Here is an 18,577-nt window from a genome sequence, read left to right on the forward strand (position 1 = left end):
AGAATAGATGAGTGGACAAATAGACTAATAGACTAGATACATAGATAAGTGCTGATAGATAGATGGGATAGATAGGGTAAACAAATAGATTCAATAGATACACTTGATGCATAGTTAAATAGATAATGATCGGTAGATAAGTGAAAAGATAGATTTATAGTAGAAAAGTTTATAGGTAGAAAAGATATTTATAGGAAAAAAAAGTGATTTATAGTTAGAAAAGAGATTTATATGAAAAAAGCGATACATAGGTAGAAAAGAGATATATATAGTTAAAAAAGTGATTTAGGAGAAGAAACGAGATTTATAGGTAGAAAAGAGATTTATAGGCAGAAGAGAATGAATAGCTGCCTTAAATTATACATAGATAATGAAGGAGTCAATGGAGGGTTAGGTAAATCAGTAAATAAATTACTGGAGAGAGAGATCCATTTGGGCCCTCATCAGCATGATACCAAGGGCTGCTGTCATAGATTGAGACTGCCTTCACGTCAGTATTAAATTATTATATTTTATTCTTCAATATTATAGAAGCTAAAATGGTTGCTTTCTATCTGGCTTGGGAAATTGTTGACTTCTCTTTCTTCCCCTCTTCCCCCACGCCCCCCCCAAAATTGCATTTTGTGGATGGTTATTCTAGTAGATCAATTGGACACATATCTTTCACTTATGCTGTAACATTTTACCTTTTCAGGCATCCTATAAGCCACTGCTGAAGCAGAGGAGATACTGAACCAGTTGTGACCAGATGCTGGCGATATTGAACGCATCTTAAGCCTCGGGATCGACTTAAAACGGGATTTAACCTGTTCATGAAGGTAAAGCATCTACATAGAGATAATGTACCTGCAGCTTCCCTCCTGCAGTCAGTGTTAATAGGAGATCAAGGTAGGGCCTGGTTGCTGACTAGCCCTATATATAAACTAGAAGTACAAATAATCTGGGAAATAGAGAGCCTACACTTAAAAGCAAACAAACAAACAAAAGCAAATTCTTTTAGTTCGGAAACTATTTTCTTTTTCCTCATCCTATGGCTGGTTCCCAGAAAAAAGATGACTTGCTCATATTAGAGGTTTCATAAATGCTTGTTAAATTCAATTACATATAGATGAAGACTTTTTCTAAAATTATAGGCAGCTGGCTGGTTCAGTGGATAACACTGTTGGACCTCCCTTGAATCAGCAACTGATTTCAAACACCAGCTGTAGGACTCTGGGCAAGTCACTTAATCTGTGTTTGCCTCAATTTCCTCCTCTGTAAATTGGGAATGATACAATCATGTTTGCTCCACAGAGGATAAGCCTCTGAGAACTATTTGTTTTCAAGTAGAGTCACAGCATCGTGGATTTTGAGCTGGCAGCAATATTTCAGGGTTTCTACTTCCATATTTTACAAAGAAAGTCACTGAGACACAAGGAGGTTTAGTATAGTTAATATATTGTTCAAGCGCATACAAGTTGTAAGTGGCAGAGACAAGATTCAAACAGATCCTGTTAATACTATCGTGTTACCTCTAAGTGTTCATTATATATGGGTGTATGGGTGTCCATATATGTGTGTGTATATTTCCATACTCCAATCTTCTAACCTATAACTAAACATATTTACTCTTAAAAAAAAAAAAAAGTGGTGGGATGGGGTAGGGGAAAGACACTGTAATAAAGTAACATTAAACAAGTGGTATTTTGCTCTGCTGTTTATTTCTTACTTTCATGACTTTATATTATCACTTTAAACTCCCTGAGCCTCAGTTTCCTCACATGTTAAATGAGATAGTTGAGCTCCATGACCACTAGGAAACTACATTTCCAGTTCTAAAATTGTGATTCCACAGTGAAAATCTAGCAACATTGTGTCCTAATGTAAGATCTGTATTTGATCATTAATGAGTCATATATTTTCTCTTGGATTTTATATAGTTCATTTGTAGCAACATTAACCTGGCATTCTTTTCTGAGGGCTGACCCCATCCTTGTTGTGGTGATTGTTAGAGGTGAGCCGCCCTCATCCCGGTGACCATCCACTCCAGATCCTCTTTGTGGTTGGTGGGGTGACAATATCAGAAGCCAAAATGTTGAAAGATCTCGTTTCTTCCCTGAAGCCTGGAACACAGGTACCGAACCCGAAATAACAGGACATGCATCTCCCTGGCCCAAGGATGGGAGAGTCTGGCTGTTCCCACAAGACTTGGTCTGAGCCTTAGGGGTAGCATTTGAGGAGATGATCTATAGAATTCGGGAGATGGTGAAGCACTGTGTAAAGGTCAGATAATTCTCTTACTACTACTATTATTACTTGTACTCTTACGCCTATTATTCTTACTACTATTTCTACTATTACTCCTCTTCCTACTCCTATTAGTATTACTCCTACGATTACTACTATTACTCTTCCACCAACTACTACAATTACTGCCACTCTTATTATTGTTATTATTCCTTCTAGATCTCTTCCTCCTGCTACTAGTACTATCATTGCTCCTATTCCTATTAATACTCCTTTTACTACCACTACTACTATTATTTCTACTACCACTTTTACTATTACTATTACTCCTACTGCTACTGCTACTCCTACTCCTACTAGTGTCACTCCTATTCCTATCATTATTACTGTTGCTATTACTACTTCTTCTACTACTATTATTCCTACTCCTATTATTAGTAGTACTACTACCATTACTATTACTTTTATCATTACTACTCTTTTTACTACTTCTATCACTACTTTTATTCCTCTTCCTATTACTGTTACTACTCATACTACTCCTACTTCTTCTACGCCTCCACCTCCTACTACTGCCACTACTCCTTTGTCCGGAAGTCCATATGTTTTCTAAATAAAGAGGTTTCCTAAAAAATATTGTTAAAAGAAGACTTGCGCATAACGTCCTGAGCACAATCCTCATCAGATGAGCAGTTGACTTGCTTACCTTGGCCATGGAGACCTCATTGTGTGATGCTCATTGTGACATGCCGGAGAACACCCAAAGTTTTCTGACTTCAAGGTGATGTTCTCTTCCCAACAACCCAGTTGGATCCTGACAGGAAAAGGGAGTAGTATGTGAATAGAAGAATGCATGAGTGGACTAATAGACTGATAGACTAGATACATAGATTCCTGGTGATGGATGAATGGGATAGAGAAGATAAACAAATAGATTGAATAGATACACTTAATGCATAGTTAAAAAGATAATGATGGATAGATAAGTGAAAAGATAGATTTATAGTAGAAAAGTTTATAGGTAGAAAAGTGATTTATAGGAAGAAAAGTGATTTATAGGTAGCAAACAGCTCTATAGGAAGAAAAGCCATTTATAGGTAGAAAAGAGATATTTAGATTAAAAAAAGGGATTTAGAAGTAGAAAAGAGATTTATAGGCAGAAGAGAATGAATAGCTGGATTAAAATATACATACAACCCCCCCCCCAAATATTGCAGTTCGTGGATGGTTTTTCCAGTATATCAAATGGACACATATCTTTCACTTATGCTTTAACATTTTATCTTTTCAGGCAACCTATAAGCCAATACTGAAGCAAAGGAGATACTGAAGCCAGAGTGGCCAGATTCTGGCGATATTGAAAACATGTCTTTGGAAATCTACTTGAAACGGGATTTAGATTGTTGTTGGGGAGTTTTGATCTATACTTTGGAGTTTATTGCACTGGTGGGGGGAAGGGGAGAGAGGATGTTTCTGAGTTTGATTGTTGGGGAGTTTTGATATCTATACTTTGGAGTTTATTGTACTGGTGGGGGGAAGGGGAGAGATGATGTTTCTGAGTTTGATGTGTTTTTAAAAATAAAAAATGTTTTTTTTTTCTGTTTCCAAAAGTTTCAAGTTGTCATTCTTTCAGCTCCCACATGATTAGTGATATTTCCCAGTTTCTTCTTTACTATCTGATGATTATATTTGCCAGCTGGTTAATCCTAAAGAAATACTTGTTGGCAAACTTATTGGGTAAACAACATTTTTCCCTTATTTGCAGCTAGCCCATACTGCTGATGGGTAAAGCTGGCTATCCTATCTGGGTTTGGGAATAAGAGAGGGAGGCAGATTTGTTCTTCTTTGAGATTGTGAAAAAACTGTAAGCAGGCCCTTTGCCATCAGAGGCTGGGGACCGTCTGAAAATCTGGGAGCAAAGAGGTAGTGGGGGTTAACAAGCAGCAGGGCTGTTGTGTTCTAGCCAGAGAAGTTCCAGAGAAGCTCGGAACTGGCCCTGCTGAAGTCTTTTGGATCTTCCTGGAGGAGCAGAGCAGCCATTCTACACCAGAAGGGCAATTCAGAATGACAAGGGACTGGCTTAGAGATTTGCATCCAGGTGCTTCCCCTCAGCTCTAGGGGAAGGCTGAGCCAGAAAATAATTGGTGTCCCCACAGGCTTGTGCTAGAGCCCCCCATTCCCCCTTTGAAGTTTCTTCTGCCTGACTTGTGCTCATTATAATCTATATGACTGAAATGTCAAACTTCTGTTTCTGAAAATCTAACCTTTCTTCAGAAGCTGGGAACCTAAATCCCCTGGATGGAGAAGGGGGATAGTAAGAGTGCTAGAAAAGCAAATGGGTGCTCTGGAGACGGCAAGATTGGAGATGGGAAAACCCCGTCTGATTTGATTCCATAGATAGTGGCAAAGGTCAGGTTAGCCACAAAAGATGTTTGCACTGATTGATAAAGCTGGAACAATACCTCTTGGGAATTGATGTACAGGCTCTGGCAAGAAAATGAAACCAAACTAACTCCCAAGCAGGATGCAGCCTTAATTGGCTGAAGGGCCCCAGAAGACCCTGGACAAGCCAGTCAAGCCGGCTTCCAGAGCTAGTCCTTAGCTTGGCCTTGGGAATCCTCCCAGGGGGTGGAAGAGGAGGAGGTCTGGATTGCTCTCTGACAGCACCTTCTCATCCTCCATCTTGGGCTTTCCACTTCTGGGCTTGGGCTTGGAGGGTCTCATCTACAGAAAACCACCTTCTTGAGGGCAAGAACTGTTGGAGTTTTTCCTTGGTAGCTCTGCCATTTTTCCACTTCGAATCACTTCCGATTTACCAATATTTATTAAGGAAACAAGCATTTATTAAACTCCTATGTACCAAGCACTGTGCTAAGCACTTTACACATATTCTCTCCTGAACATCACTGGGAGGTAGGTGCTAATATCCACTCTCTCAGTTAAAGAAACTGAGGCAACAGGTCAGCAAAATAGAGGCGAGATTGAAACAGATCTTGTCTTGTACAGACAACCCTGGCCTAATTAACAAGGGGATTCTAGATCTGCAGCGTTCAATGGGGTGTTTTCCAAATTCTACATGATGAAAGGTACCGGATGAAGCGGTCTGGGGTCTTAACCGTGGCCCTAGCTCCTTCTGCTTTGCAGCCAAACCCTAGGCTCCATCCCAAGAGCAATATGTGGGCTTGGCTCCCTTTCCCGCTGGTGCTTCTACTCATGTCCCCAGTTTCTGGTCCCTGTGTCCTTTGTGACCATATCATTCATCTGGTAGCCCACCTCATCCATCTTCCTTAGACTACTCAATCAGCAAAGCTCAATTAAACAAGGAGCAAACATATATTACATACTTACTAGGGGTCGTATATTTCACTAGACCCTGGAGACATAAAGGTAAAAACAAAATGGTCTTGCCCGCAAAGTTTATATTCTATTGGGGAAAATGATGTCAACAAAAAGAACTAGGAAGACAATCTATGCATAAGCAAGATAATTGTATAAATATTTTTACATACATTGGATTAAGCATATATTTTCATATATTTAACATGTGAATCCCCTGTCATCTTCCCTGTCATCTAGGGGAAGAGGTGGAAGGAAGGAGGGGAAAAGTTGGAAGAGAAGGTTTTGCAAGGGTCAGTGTTAAAAACTTACCCCTTCATATGTTTTGTAAATAAAAAGCTTTCCTCAAACAATTTTTAAAAAGAAAAAAAACCCACATACCAGGTGAGCACTACCCTCATCTGATGAGCATTTGCTTTGCTTACCTTCTCCATGGAGACCTCATTGTGTCATGCCCATTGTGACACGCCTGAGAACACCCAAGGTTTTCTGACTTAAAGGGGATGTTCTCTCCCCAACAACCCAGTTGGATCCTGACAGCCAAGGGAGTAGTATGTGAATAGAAGAATAGATGAGTGGACAAATAGACTAATAGACTAGATACATAGATAAGTGCTGATAGATAGATGGGATAGATAGGGTAAACAAATAGATTCAATAGATACACTTGATGCATAGTTAAATAGATAATGATCGGTAGATAAGTGAAAAGATAGATTTATAGTAGAAAAGTTTATAGGTAGAAAAGATATTTATAGGAAAAAAAAGTGATTTATAGTTAGAAAAGAGATTTATATGAAAAAAGCGATACATAGGTAGAAAAGAGATATATATAGTTAAAAAAGTGATTTAGGAGAAGAAACGAGATTTATAGGTAGAAAAGAGATTTATAGGCAGAAGAGAATGAATAGCTGCCTTAAATTATACATAGATAATGAAGGAGTCAATGGAGGGTTAGGTAAATCAGTAAATAAATTACTGGAGAGAGAGATCCATTTGGGCCCTCATCAGCATGATACCAAGGGCTGCTGTCATAGATTGAGACTGCCTTCACGTCAGTATTAAATTATTATATTTTATTCTTCAATATTATAGAAGCTAAAATGGTTGCTTTCTATCTGGCTTGGGAAATTGTTGACTTCTCTTTCTTCCCCTCTTCCCCCACGCCCCCCCCAAAATTGCATTTTGTGGATGGTTATTCTAGTAGATCAATTGGACACATATCTTTCACTTATGCTGTAACATTTTACCTTTTCAGGCATCCTATAAGCCACTGCTGAAGCAGAGGAGATACTGAACCAGTTGTGACCAGATGCTGGCGATATTGAACGCATCTTAAGCCTCGGGATCGACTTAAAACGGGATTTAACCTGTTCATGAAGGTAAAGCATCTACATAGAGATAATGTACCTGCAGCTTCCCTCCTGCAGTCAGTGTTAATAGGAGATCAAGGTAGGGCCTGGTTGCTGACTAGCCCTATATATAAACTAGAAGTACAAATAATCTGGGAAATAGAGAGCCTACACTTAAAAGCAAACAAACAAACAAAAGCAAATTCTTTTAGTTCGGAAACTATTTTCTTTTTCCTCATCCTATGGCTGGTTCCCAGAAAAAAGATGACTTGCTCATATTAGAGGTTTCATAAATGCTTGTTAAATTCAATTACATATAGATGAAGACTTTTTCTAAAATTATAGGCAGCTGGCTGGTTCAGTGGATAACACTGTTGGACCTCCCTTGAATCAGCAACTGATTTCAAACACCAGCTGTAGGACTCTGGGCAAGTCACTTAATCTGTGTTTGCCTCAATTTCCTCCTCTGTAAATTGGGAATGATACAATCATGTTTGCTCCACAGAGGATAAGCCTCTGAGAACTATTTGTTTTCAAGTAGAGTCACAGCATCGTGGATTTTGAGCTGGCAGCAATATTTCAGGGTTTCTACTTCCATATTTTACAAAGAAAGTCACTGAGACACAAGGAGGTTTAGTATAGTTAATATATTGTTCAAGCGCATACAAGTTGTAAGTGGCAGAGACAAGATTCAAACAGATCCTGTTAATACTATCGTGTTACCTCTAAGTGTTCATTATATATGGGTGTATGGGTGTCCATATATGTGTGTGTATATTTCCATACTCCAATCTTCTAACCTATAACTAAACATATTTACTCTTAAAAAAAAAAAAAAGTGGTGGGATGGGGTAGGGGAAAGACACTGTAATAAAGTAACATTAAACAAGTGGTATTTTGCTCTGCTGTTTATTTCTTACTTTCATGACTTTATATTATCACTTTAAACTCCCTGAGCCTCAGTTTCCTCACATGTTAAATGAGATAGTTGAGCTCCATGACCACTAGGAAACTACATTTCCAGTTCTAAAATTGTGATTCCACAGTGAAAATCTAGCAACATTGTGTCCTAATGTAAGATCTGTATTTGATCATTAATGAGTCATATATTTTCTCTTGGATTTTATATAGTTCATTTGTAGCAACATTAACCTGGCATTCTTTTCTGAGGGCTGACCCCATCCTTGTTGTGGTGATTGTTAGAGGTGAGCCGCCCTCATCCCGGTGACCATCCACTCCAGATCCTCTTTGTGGTTGGTGGGGTGACAATATCAGAAGCCAAAATGTTGAAAGATCTCGTTTCTTCCCTGAAGCCTGGAACACAGGTACCGAACCCGAAATAACAGGACATGCATCTCCCTGGCCCAAGGATGGGAGAGTCTGGCTGTTCCCACAAGACTTGGTCTGAGCCTTAGGGGTAGCATTTGAGGAGATGATCTATAGAATTCGGGAGATGGTGAAGCACTGTGTAAAGGTCAGATAATTCTCTTACTACTACTATTATTACTTGTACTCTTACGCCTATTATTCTTACTACTATTTCTACTATTACTCCTCTTCCTACTCCTATTAGTATTACTCCTACGATTACTACTATTACTCTTCCACCAACTACTACAATTACTGCCACTCTTATTATTGTTATTATTCCTTCTAGATCTCTTCCTCCTGCTACTAGTACTATCATTGCTCCTATTCCTATTAATACTCCTTTTACTACCACTACTACTATTATTTCTACTACCACTTTTACTATTACTATTACTCCTACTGCTACTGCTACTCCTACTCCTACTAGTGTCACTCCTATTCCTATCATTATTACTGTTGCTATTACTACTTCTTCTACTACTATTATTCCTACTCCTATTATTAGTAGTACTACTACCATTACTATTACTTTTATCATTACTACTCTTTTTACTACTTCTATCACTACTTTTATTCCTCTTCCTATTACTGTTACTACTCATACTACTCCTACTTCTTCTACGCCTCCACCTCCTACTACTGCCACTACTCCTTTGTCCGGAAGTCCATATGTTTTCTAAATAAAGAGGTTTCCTAAAAAATATTGTTAAAAGAAGACTTGCGCATAACGTCCTGAGCACAATCCTCATCAGATGAGCAGTTGACTTGCTTACCTTGGCCATGGAGACCTCATTGTGTGATGCTCATTGTGACATGCCGGAGAACACCCAAAGTTTTCTGACTTCAAGGTGATGTTCTCTTCCCAACAACCCAGTTGGATCCTGACAGGAAAAGGGAGTAGTATGTGAATAGAAGAATGCATGAGTGGACTAATAGACTGATAGACTAGATACATAGATTCCTGGTGATGGATGAATGGGATAGAGAAGATAAACAAATAGATTGAATAGATACACTTAATGCATAGTTAAAAAGATAATGATGGATAGATAAGTGAAAAGATAGATTTATAGTAGAAAAGTTTATAGGTAGAAAAGTGATTTATAGGAAGAAAAGTGATTTATAGGTAGCAAACAGCTCTATAGGAAGAAAAGCCATTTATAGGTAGAAAAGAGATATTTAGATTAAAAAAAGGGATTTAGAAGTAGAAAAGAGATTTATAGGCAGAAGAGAATGAATAGCTGGATTAAAATATACATACAACCCCCCCCCCAAATATTGCAGTTCGTGGATGGTTTTTCCAGTATATCAAATGGACACATATCTTTCACTTATGCTTTAACATTTTATCTTTTCAGGCAACCTATAAGCCAATACTGAAGCAAAGGAGATACTGAAGCCAGAGTGGCCAGATTCTGGCGATATTGAAAACATGTCTTTGGAAATCTACTTGAAACGGGATTTAGATTGTTGTTGGGGAGTTTTGATCTATACTTTGGAGTTTATTGCACTGGTGGGGGGAAGGGGAGAGAGGATGTTTCTGAGTTTGATTGTTGGGGAGTTTTGATATCTATACTTTGGAGTTTATTGTACTGGTGGGGGGAAGGGGAGAGATGATGTTTCTGAGTTTGATGTGTTTTTAAAAATAAAAAATGTTTTTTTTTTCTGTTTCCAAAAGTTTCAAGTTGTCATTCTTTCAGCTCCCACATGATTAGTGATATTTCCCAGTTTCTTCTTTACTATCTGATGATTATATTTGCCAGCTGGTTAATCCTAAAGAAATACTTGTTGGCAAACTTATTGGGTAAACAACATTTTTCCCTTATTTGCAGCTAGCCCATACTGCTGATGGGTAAAGCTGGCTATCCTATCTGGGTTTGGGAATAAGAGAGGGAGGCAGATTTGTTCTTCTTTGAGATTGTGAAAAAACTGTAAGCAGGCCCTTTGCCATCAGAGGCTGGGGACCGTCTGAAAATCTGGGAGCAAAGAGGTAGTGGGGGTTAACAAGCAGCAGGGCTGTTGTGTTCTAGCCAGAGAAGTTCCAGAGAAGCTCGGAACTGGCCCTGCTGAAGTCTTTTGGATCTTCCTGGAGGAGCAGAGCAGCCATTCTACACCAGAAGGGCAATTCAGAATGACAAGGGACTGGCTTAGAGATTTGCATCCAGGTGCTTCCCCTCAGCTCTAGGGGAAGGCTGAGCCAGAAAATAATTGGTGTCCCCACAGGCTTGTGCTAGAGCCCCCCATTCCCCCTTTGAAGTTTCTTCTGCCTGACTTGTGCTCATTATAATCTATATGACTGAAATGTCAAACTTCTGTTTCTGAAAATCTAACCTTTCTTCAGAAGCTGGGAACCTAAATCCCCTGGATGGAGAAGGGGGATAGTAAGAGTGCTAGAAAAGCAAATGGGTGCTCTGGAGACGGCAAGATTGGAGATGGGAAAACCCCGTCTGATTTGATTCCATAGATAGTGGCAAAGGTCAGGTTAGCCACAAAAGATGTTTGCACTGATTGATAAAGCTGGAACAATACCTCTTGGGAATTGATGTACAGGCTCTGGCAAGAAAATGAAACCAAACTAACTCCCAAGCAGGATGCAGCCTTAATTGGCTGAAGGGCCCCAGAAGACCCTGGACAAGCCAGTCAAGCCGGCTTCCAGAGCTAGTCCTTAGCTTGGCCTTGGGAATCCTCCCAGGGGGTGGAAGAGGAGGAGGTCTGGATTGCTCTCTGACAGCACCTTCTCATCCTCCATCTTGGGCTTTCCACTTCTGGGCTTGGGCTTGGAGGGTCTCATCTACAGAAAACCACCTTCTTGAGGGCAAGAACTGTTGGAGTTTTTCCTTGGTAGCTCTGCCATTTTTCCACTTCGAATCACTTCCGATTTACCAATATTTATTAAGGAAACAAGCATTTATTAAACTCCTATGTACCAAGCACTGTGCTAAGCACTTTACACATATTCTCTCCTGAACATCACTGGGAGGTAGGTGCTAATATCCACTCTCTCAGTTAAAGAAACTGAGGCAACAGGTCAGCAAAATAGAGGCGAGATTGAAACAGATCTTGTCTTGTACAGACAACCCTGGCCTAATTAACAAGGGGATTCTAGATCTGCAGCGTTCAATGGGGTGTTTTCCAAATTCTACATGATGAAAGGTACCGGATGAAGCGGTCTGGGGTCTTAACCGTGGCCCTAGCTCCTTCTGCTTTGCAGCCAAACCCTAGGCTCCATCCCAAGAGCAATATGTGGGCTTGGCTCCCTTTCCCGCTGGTGCTTCTACTCATGTCCCCAGTTTCTGGTCCCTGTGTCCTTTGTGACCATATCATTCATCTGGTAGCCCACCTCATCCATCTTCCTTAGACTACTCAATCAGCAAAGCTCAATTAAACAAGGAGCAAACATATATTACATACTTACTAGGGGTCGTATATTTCACTAGACCCTGGAGACATAAAGGTAAAAACAAAATGGTCTTGCCCGCAAAGTTTATATTCTATTGGGGAAAATGATGTCAACAAAAAGAACTAGGAAGACAATCTATGCATAAGCAAGATAATTGTATAAATATTTTTACATACATTGGATTAAGCATATATTTTCATATATTTAACATGTGAATCCCCTGTCATCTTCCCTGTCATCTAGGGGAAGAGGTGGAAGGAAGGAGGGGAAAAGTTGGAAGAGAAGGTTTTGCAAGGGTCAGTGTTAAAAACTTACCCCTTCATATGTTTTGTAAATAAAAAGCTTTCCTCAAACAATTTTTAAAAAGAAAAAAAACCCACATACCAGGTGAGCACTACCCTCATCTGATGAGCATTTGCTTTGCTTACCTTCTCCATGGAGACCTCATTGTGTCATGCCCATTGTGACACGCCTGAGAACACCCAAGGTTTTCTGACTTAAAGGGGATGTTCTCTCCCCAACAACCCAGTTGGATCCTGACAGCCAAGGGAGTAGTATGTGAATAGAAGAATAGATGAGTGGACAAATAGACTAATAGACTAGATACATAGATAAGTGCTGATAGATAGATGGGATAGATAGGGTAAACAAATAGATTCAATAGATACACTTGATGCATAGTTAAATAGATAATGATCGGTAGATAAGTGAAAAGATAGATTTATAGTAGAAAAGTTTATAGGTAGAAAAGATATTTATAGGAAAAAAAAGTGATTTATAGTTAGAAAAGAGATTTATATGAAAAAAGCGATACATAGGTAGAAAAGAGATATATATAGTTAAAAAAGTGATTTAGGAGAAGAAACGAGATTTATAGGTAGAAAAGAGATTTATAGGCAGAAGAGAATGAATAGCTGCCTTAAATTATACATAGATAATGAAGGAGTCTATGGAGGGTTAGGTAAATCAGTAAATAAATTACTGGAGAGAGAGATCCATTTGGGCCCTCATCAGCATGATACCAAGGGCTGCTGTCATAGATTGAGACTGCCTTCACGTCAGTATTAAACTATTATATTTTATTCTTCAATATTATAGAAGCTAAAATGGTTGCTTTCTATCTGGCTTGGGAAATTGTTGACTTCTCTTTCTTCCCCTCTTCCCCCACGCCCCCCCAAAATTGCATTTTGTGGATGGTTATTCTAGTAGATCAATTGGACACATATCTTTCACTTATGCTGTAACATTTTACCTTTTCAGGCATCCTATAAGCCACTGCTGAAGCAGAGGAGATACTGAACCAGTTGTGACCAGATGCTGGCGATATTGAACGCATCTTAAGCCTCGGGATCGACTTAAAACGGGATTTAACCTGTTCATGAAGGTAAAGCATCTACATAGAGATAATGTACCTGCAGCTTCCCTCCTGCAGTCAGTGTTAATAGGAGATCAAGGTAGGGCCTGGTTGCTGACTAGCCCTATATATATACTAGAAGTACAAATAATCTGGGAAATAGAGAGCCTACACTTAAAAGCAAACAAACAAACAAAAGCAAATTCTTTTAGTTCGGAAACTATTTTCTTTTTCCTCATCCTATGGCTGGTTCCCAGAAAAAAGATGACTTGCTCATATTAGAGGTTTCATAAATGCTTGTTAAATTCAATTACATATAGATGAAGACTTTTTCTAAAATTATAGGCAGCTGGCTGGTTCAGTGGATAACACTGTTGGACCTCCCTTGAATCAGCAAGTGATTTCAAACACCAGCTGTAGGACTCTGGGCAAGTCACTTAATCTGTGTTTGCCTCAATTTCCTCCTCTGTAAATTGGGAATGATACAATCATGTTTGCTCCACAGAGGATAAGGCTCTGAGAACTATTTGTTTTCAAGTAGAGTCACAGCATCGTGGATTTTGAGCTGGCAGCAATATTTCAGGGTTTCTACTTCCATATTTTACAAAGAAAGTCACTGAGACACAAGGAGGTTTAGTATAGTTAATATATTGTTCAAGCGCATACAAGTTGTAAGTGGCAGAGACAAGATTCAAACAGATCCTGTTAATACTATCGTGTTACCTCTAAGTGTTCATTATATATGGGTGTATGGGTGTCCATATATGTGTGTGTATATTTCCATACTCCAATCTTCTAACCTATAACTAAACATATTTACTCTTAAAAAAAAAAAAGTGGTGGGATGGGGTAGGGGAAAGACACTGTAATAAAGTAACATTAAACAAGTGGTATTTTGCTCTGCTGTTTATTTCTTACTTTCATGACTTTATATTATCACTTTAAACTCCCTGAGCCTCAGTTTCCTCACATGTTAAATGAGATAGTTGAGCTCCATGACCACTAGGAAACTACATTTCCAGTTCTAAAATTGTGATTCCACAGTGAAAATCTAGCAACATTGTGTCCTAATGTAAGATCTGTATTTGATCATTAATGAGTCATATATTTTCTCTTGGATTTTATATAGTTCATTTGTAGCAACATTAACCTGGCATTCCCTTCTGAGGGCTGACCCCATCCTTGTTGTGGTGACTGTTAGAGGTGGGCCGCCCTCATCCCGGTGACCATCCACTCCAGATCCTCTTTGTGGTTGGTGGGGTGACAATATCAGAAGCCAAAATGTTGAAAGATCTCGTTTCTTCCCTGAAGCCTGGAACACAGGTACCGAACCCGAAATAACAGGACATGCATCTCCCTGGCCCAAGGATGGGAGAGTCTGGCTGTTCCCACAAGACTTGGTCTGAGCCTTAGGGGTAGCATTTGAGGAGATGATCTATAGAATTCGGGAGATGGTGAAGCACTGTGTAAAGGTCAGATAATTCTCTTACTACTACTATTATTACTTGTACTCTTACCCCTATTATTATTACTACTATTTCTACTATTACTCCTCTTCCTACTCCTATTAGTATTACTGCTACGATTACTACTATTACTCTTCCACCAACTACTACAATTACTGCCACTCTTATTATTGTTATTATTCCTTCTAGATCTCTTCCTCCTGCTACTAGTACTATCATTGCTCATATTACTATTAATACTCCTTTTACTACCACTACTACTATTATTTCTACTACCACTTTTACTATTTCTATTACTCCTACTAGTACTGCTACTCCTACTCCTACTCCTACTAGTGTCACTCCTATTCCTATCATTATTACTGTTGCTATTACTACTTCTTCTACTACTATTATTCCTACTCCTATTATTATTAATACTACTACCATTACTATTACTTTTATCATTACTACTCTTTTTACTACTTCTATCACTACTTTTATTCCTCTTCCTATTACTGTTACTATTCATACTACTCCTACTTCTTCTGAGCCTCCACCTCCTACTACTGCCACTACTCCTTTGTCCGGAAGTCCATATGTTTTCTAAATAAAGAGGTTTCCTAAAAAATATTGTTAAAAGAAGACTTGCGCATAAAGCCTGAGCACAATCCTCATCAGATGAGCAGTTGACTTGCTTACCTTGGCCATGGAGACCTCATTGTGTGATGCTCATTGTGACATGCCGGAGAACACCCAAAGTTTTCTGACTTAAAGGTGATGTTCTCTTCCCAACAACCCAGTTGGATCCTGACAGCAAAGGGAGTAGTATGTGAATAGAAGAATGGATGAGTGGACTAATAGACTGATAGACTAGATACATAGATTCCTGGTGATGGATGAATGGGATAGAGAAGATAAACAAGTAGATTGAATAGATACACTTAATGCATAGTTAAAAAGATAATGATGGATAGATAAGTGAAAAGATAGATTTATAGTAGAAAAGTTTATAGGTAGAAAAGTGATTTATAGGAAGAAAAGTGATTTATAGGTAGCAAACAGCTCTATAGGAAGAAAAGCCATTTATAGGTAGAAAAGAGATATTTAGATTAAAAAAAGGGATTTAGAAGTAGAAAAGAGATTTATAGGCAGAAGAGAATGAATAGCTGGATTAAAATATACATACAACCCCCCCCCAAATATTGCAGTTCGTGGATGGTTTTTCCAGTATATCAAATGGACACATATCTTTCACTTATGCTTTAACATTTTATCTTTTCAGGCAACCTATAAGCCAATACTGAAGCAAAGGAGATACTGAAGCCAGAGTGACCAGATTCTGGCGATATTGAAAACATGTCTTTGGAAATCTACTTGAAACGGGATTTAGATTGTTGTTGGGGAGTTTTGATCTATACTTTGGAGTTTATTGCACTGGTGGGGGGAAGGGGAGAGAGGATGTTTCTGAGTTTGATTGTTGGGGAGTTTTGATATCTATACTTTGGAGTTTATTGTACTGGTGGGGGGAAGGGGAGAGATGATGTTTCTGAGTTTGATGTGTTTTTAAAAATAAAAAATGTTTTTTTTTCTGTTTCCAAAAGTTTCAAGTTGTCATTCTTTCAGCTCCCACATGATTAGTGATATTTCCCAGTTTCTTCTTTACTATCTGATGATTATATTTGCCAGCTGGTTAATCCTAAAGAAATACTTGTTGGCAAACTTATTGGGTAAACAACATTTTTCCCTTATTTGCAGCTAGCCCATACTGCTGATGGGTAAAGCTGGCTATCCTATCTGGGTTTGGGAATAAGAGAGGGAGGCAGATTTGTTCTTCTTTGAGATTGTGAAAAAACTGTAAGCAGGCCCTTTGCCATCAGAGGCTGGGGACCGTCTGAAAATCTGGGAGCAAAGAGGTAGTGGGGGTTAACAAGCAGCAGGGCTGTTGTGTTCTAGCCAGAGAAGTTCCAGAGAAGCTCGGAACTGGCCCTGCTGAAGTCTTTTGGATCTTCCTGGAGGAGCAGAGCAGCCATTCTACACCAGAAGGGCAATTCAGAATGACAAGGGACTGGCTTAGAGATTTGCATCCAGGTGCTTCCCCTCAGCTCTAGGGGAAGGCTGAGCCAGAAAATAATTGGTGTCCCCACAGGCTTGTGCTAGAGCCCCCCATTCCCCCTTTGAAGTTTCTTCTGCCTGACTTGTGCTCATTATAATCTATATGACTGAAATGTCAAACTTCTGTTTCTGAAAATCTAACCTTTCTTCAGAAGCTGGGAACCTAAATCCCCTGGATGGAGAAGGGGGATAGTAAGAGTGCTAGAAAAGCAAATGGGTGCTCTGGAGACGGCAAGATTGGAGATGGGAAAACCCCGTCTGATTTGATTCCATAGATAGTGGCAAAGGTCAGGTTAGCCACAAAAGATGTTTGCACTGATTGATAAAGCTGGAACAATACCTCTTGGGAATTGATGTACAGGCTCTGGCAAGAAAATGAAACCAAACTAACTCCCAAGCAGGATGCAGCCTTAATTGGCTGAAGGGCCCCAGAAGACCCTGGACAAGCCAGTCAAGCCGGCTTCCAGAGCTAGTCCTTAGCTTGGCCTTGGGAATCCTCCCAGGGGGTGGAAGAGGAGGAGGTCTGGATTGCTCTCTGACAGCACCTTCTCATCCTCCATCTTGGGCTTTCCACTTCTGGGCTTGGGCTTGGAGGGTCTCATCTACAGAAAACCACCTTCTTGAGGGCAAGAACTGTTGGAGTTTTTCCTTGGTAGCTCTGCCATTTTTCCACTTCGAATCACTTCCGATTTACCAATATTTATTAAGGAAACAAGCATTTATTAAACTCCTATGTACCAAGCACTGTGCTAAGCACTTTACACATATTCTCTCCTGAACATCACTGGGAGGTAGGTGCTAATATCCACTCTCTCAGTTAAAGAAACTGAGGCAACAGGTCAGCAAAATAGAGGCGAGATTGAAACAGATCTTGTCTTGTACAGACAACCCTGGCCTAATTAACAAGGGGATTCTAGATCTGCAGCGTTCAATGGGGTGTTTTCCAAATTCTACATGATGAAAGGTACCGGATGAAGCGGTCTGGGGTCTTAACCGTGGCCCTAGCTCCTTCTGCTTTGCAGCCAAACCCTAGGCTCCATCCCAAGAGCAATATGTGGGCTTGGCTCCCTTTCCCGCTGGTGCTTCTACTCATGTCCCCAGTTTCTGGTCCCTGTGTCCTTTGTGACCATATCATTCATCTGGTAGCCCACCTCATCCATCTTCCTTAGACTACTCAATCAGCAAAGCTCAATTAAACAAGGAGCAAACATATATTACATACTTACTAGGGGTCGTATATTTCACTAGACCCTGGAGACATAAAGGTAAAAACAAAATGGTCTTGCCCGCAAAGTTTATATTCTATTGGGGAAAATGATGTCAACAAAAAGAACTAGGAAGACAATCTATGCATAAGCAAGATAATTGTATAAATATTTTTACATACATTGGATTAAGCATATATTTTCATATATTTAACATGTGAATCCCCTGTCATCTTCCCTGTCATCTAGGGGAAGAGGTGGAAGGAAGGAGGGGAAAAGTTGGAAGAGAAGGTTTTGCAAGGGTCAGTGTTAAAAACTTACCCCTTCATATGTTTTGTAAATAAAAAGCTTTCCTCAAACAATTTTTAAAAAGAAAAAAAACCCACATACCAGGTGAGCACTACCCTCATCTGATGAGCATTTGCTTTGCTTACCTTCTCCATGGAGACCTCATTGTGTCATGCCCATTGTGACACGCCTGAGAACACCCAAGGTTTTCTGACTTAAAGGGGATGTTCTCTCCCCAACAACCCAGTTGGATCCTGACAGCCAAGGGAGTAGTATGTGAATAGAAGAATAGATGAGTGGACAAATAGACTAATAGACTAGATACATAGATAAGTGCTGATAGATAGATGGGATAGATAGGGTAAACAAATAGATTCAATAGATACACTTGATGCATAGTTAAATAGATAATGATCGGTAGATAAGTGAAAAGATAGATTTATAGTAGAAAAGTTTATAGGTAGAAAAGATATTTATAGGAAAAA

General features: G+C 39.5%; 3 long non-coding RNA genes across 5 annotated transcripts; 1 reads left to right on the top strand and 2 right to left on the bottom strand.

Annotated features, from left to right (window-relative positions):
• Window positions 1-1,420: 1,420 nt before the first annotated feature.
• LOC141546665 (uncharacterized) lies at window positions 1,421-6,020 on the bottom strand. Its single transcript, XR_012483370.1, has 3 exons — window positions 5,988-6,020; window positions 2,933-3,040; window positions 1,421-2,225 (listed from the first exon to the last, which is right to left on the bottom strand). It is a non-coding gene; the product is annotated as an uncharacterized LOC141546665 (long non-coding RNA).
• A 6,192-nt stretch (window positions 6,021-12,212) lies between these two features.
• Window positions 12,213-16,087, top strand: LOC141546653 (uncharacterized). The gene is made up of 4 exons (XR_012483355.1): window positions 12,213-12,742; window positions 12,946-13,069; window positions 14,351-14,511; window positions 15,770-16,087. It is a non-coding gene; the product is annotated as an uncharacterized LOC141546653 (long non-coding RNA).
• LOC141546662 (uncharacterized) lies at window positions 13,933-18,261 on the bottom strand. Of its 3 annotated transcripts, none has more exons than XR_012483367.1 (3): window positions 18,239-18,261; window positions 15,187-15,294; window positions 13,933-14,474 (listed from the first exon to the last, which is right to left on the bottom strand). It is a non-coding gene; the product is annotated as an uncharacterized LOC141546662 (long non-coding RNA). The 3 variants fall into 3 exon arrangements; XR_012483365.1 differs by having other exon boundaries at window positions 13,933-14,501; XR_012483366.1 differs by lacking the exon at window positions 18,239-18,261 and adding an exon at window positions 18,195-18,232.
• Between the last annotated feature and the right edge of the window lie 316 nt (window positions 18,262-18,577).

This window comes from Sminthopsis crassicaudata, chromosome 6, assembly GCF_048593235.1.
Source record: "Sminthopsis crassicaudata isolate SCR6 chromosome 6, ASM4859323v1, whole genome shotgun sequence".
Lineage (NCBI taxonomy): Eukaryota > Metazoa > Chordata > Mammalia > Dasyuromorphia > Dasyuridae > Sminthopsis > Sminthopsis crassicaudata.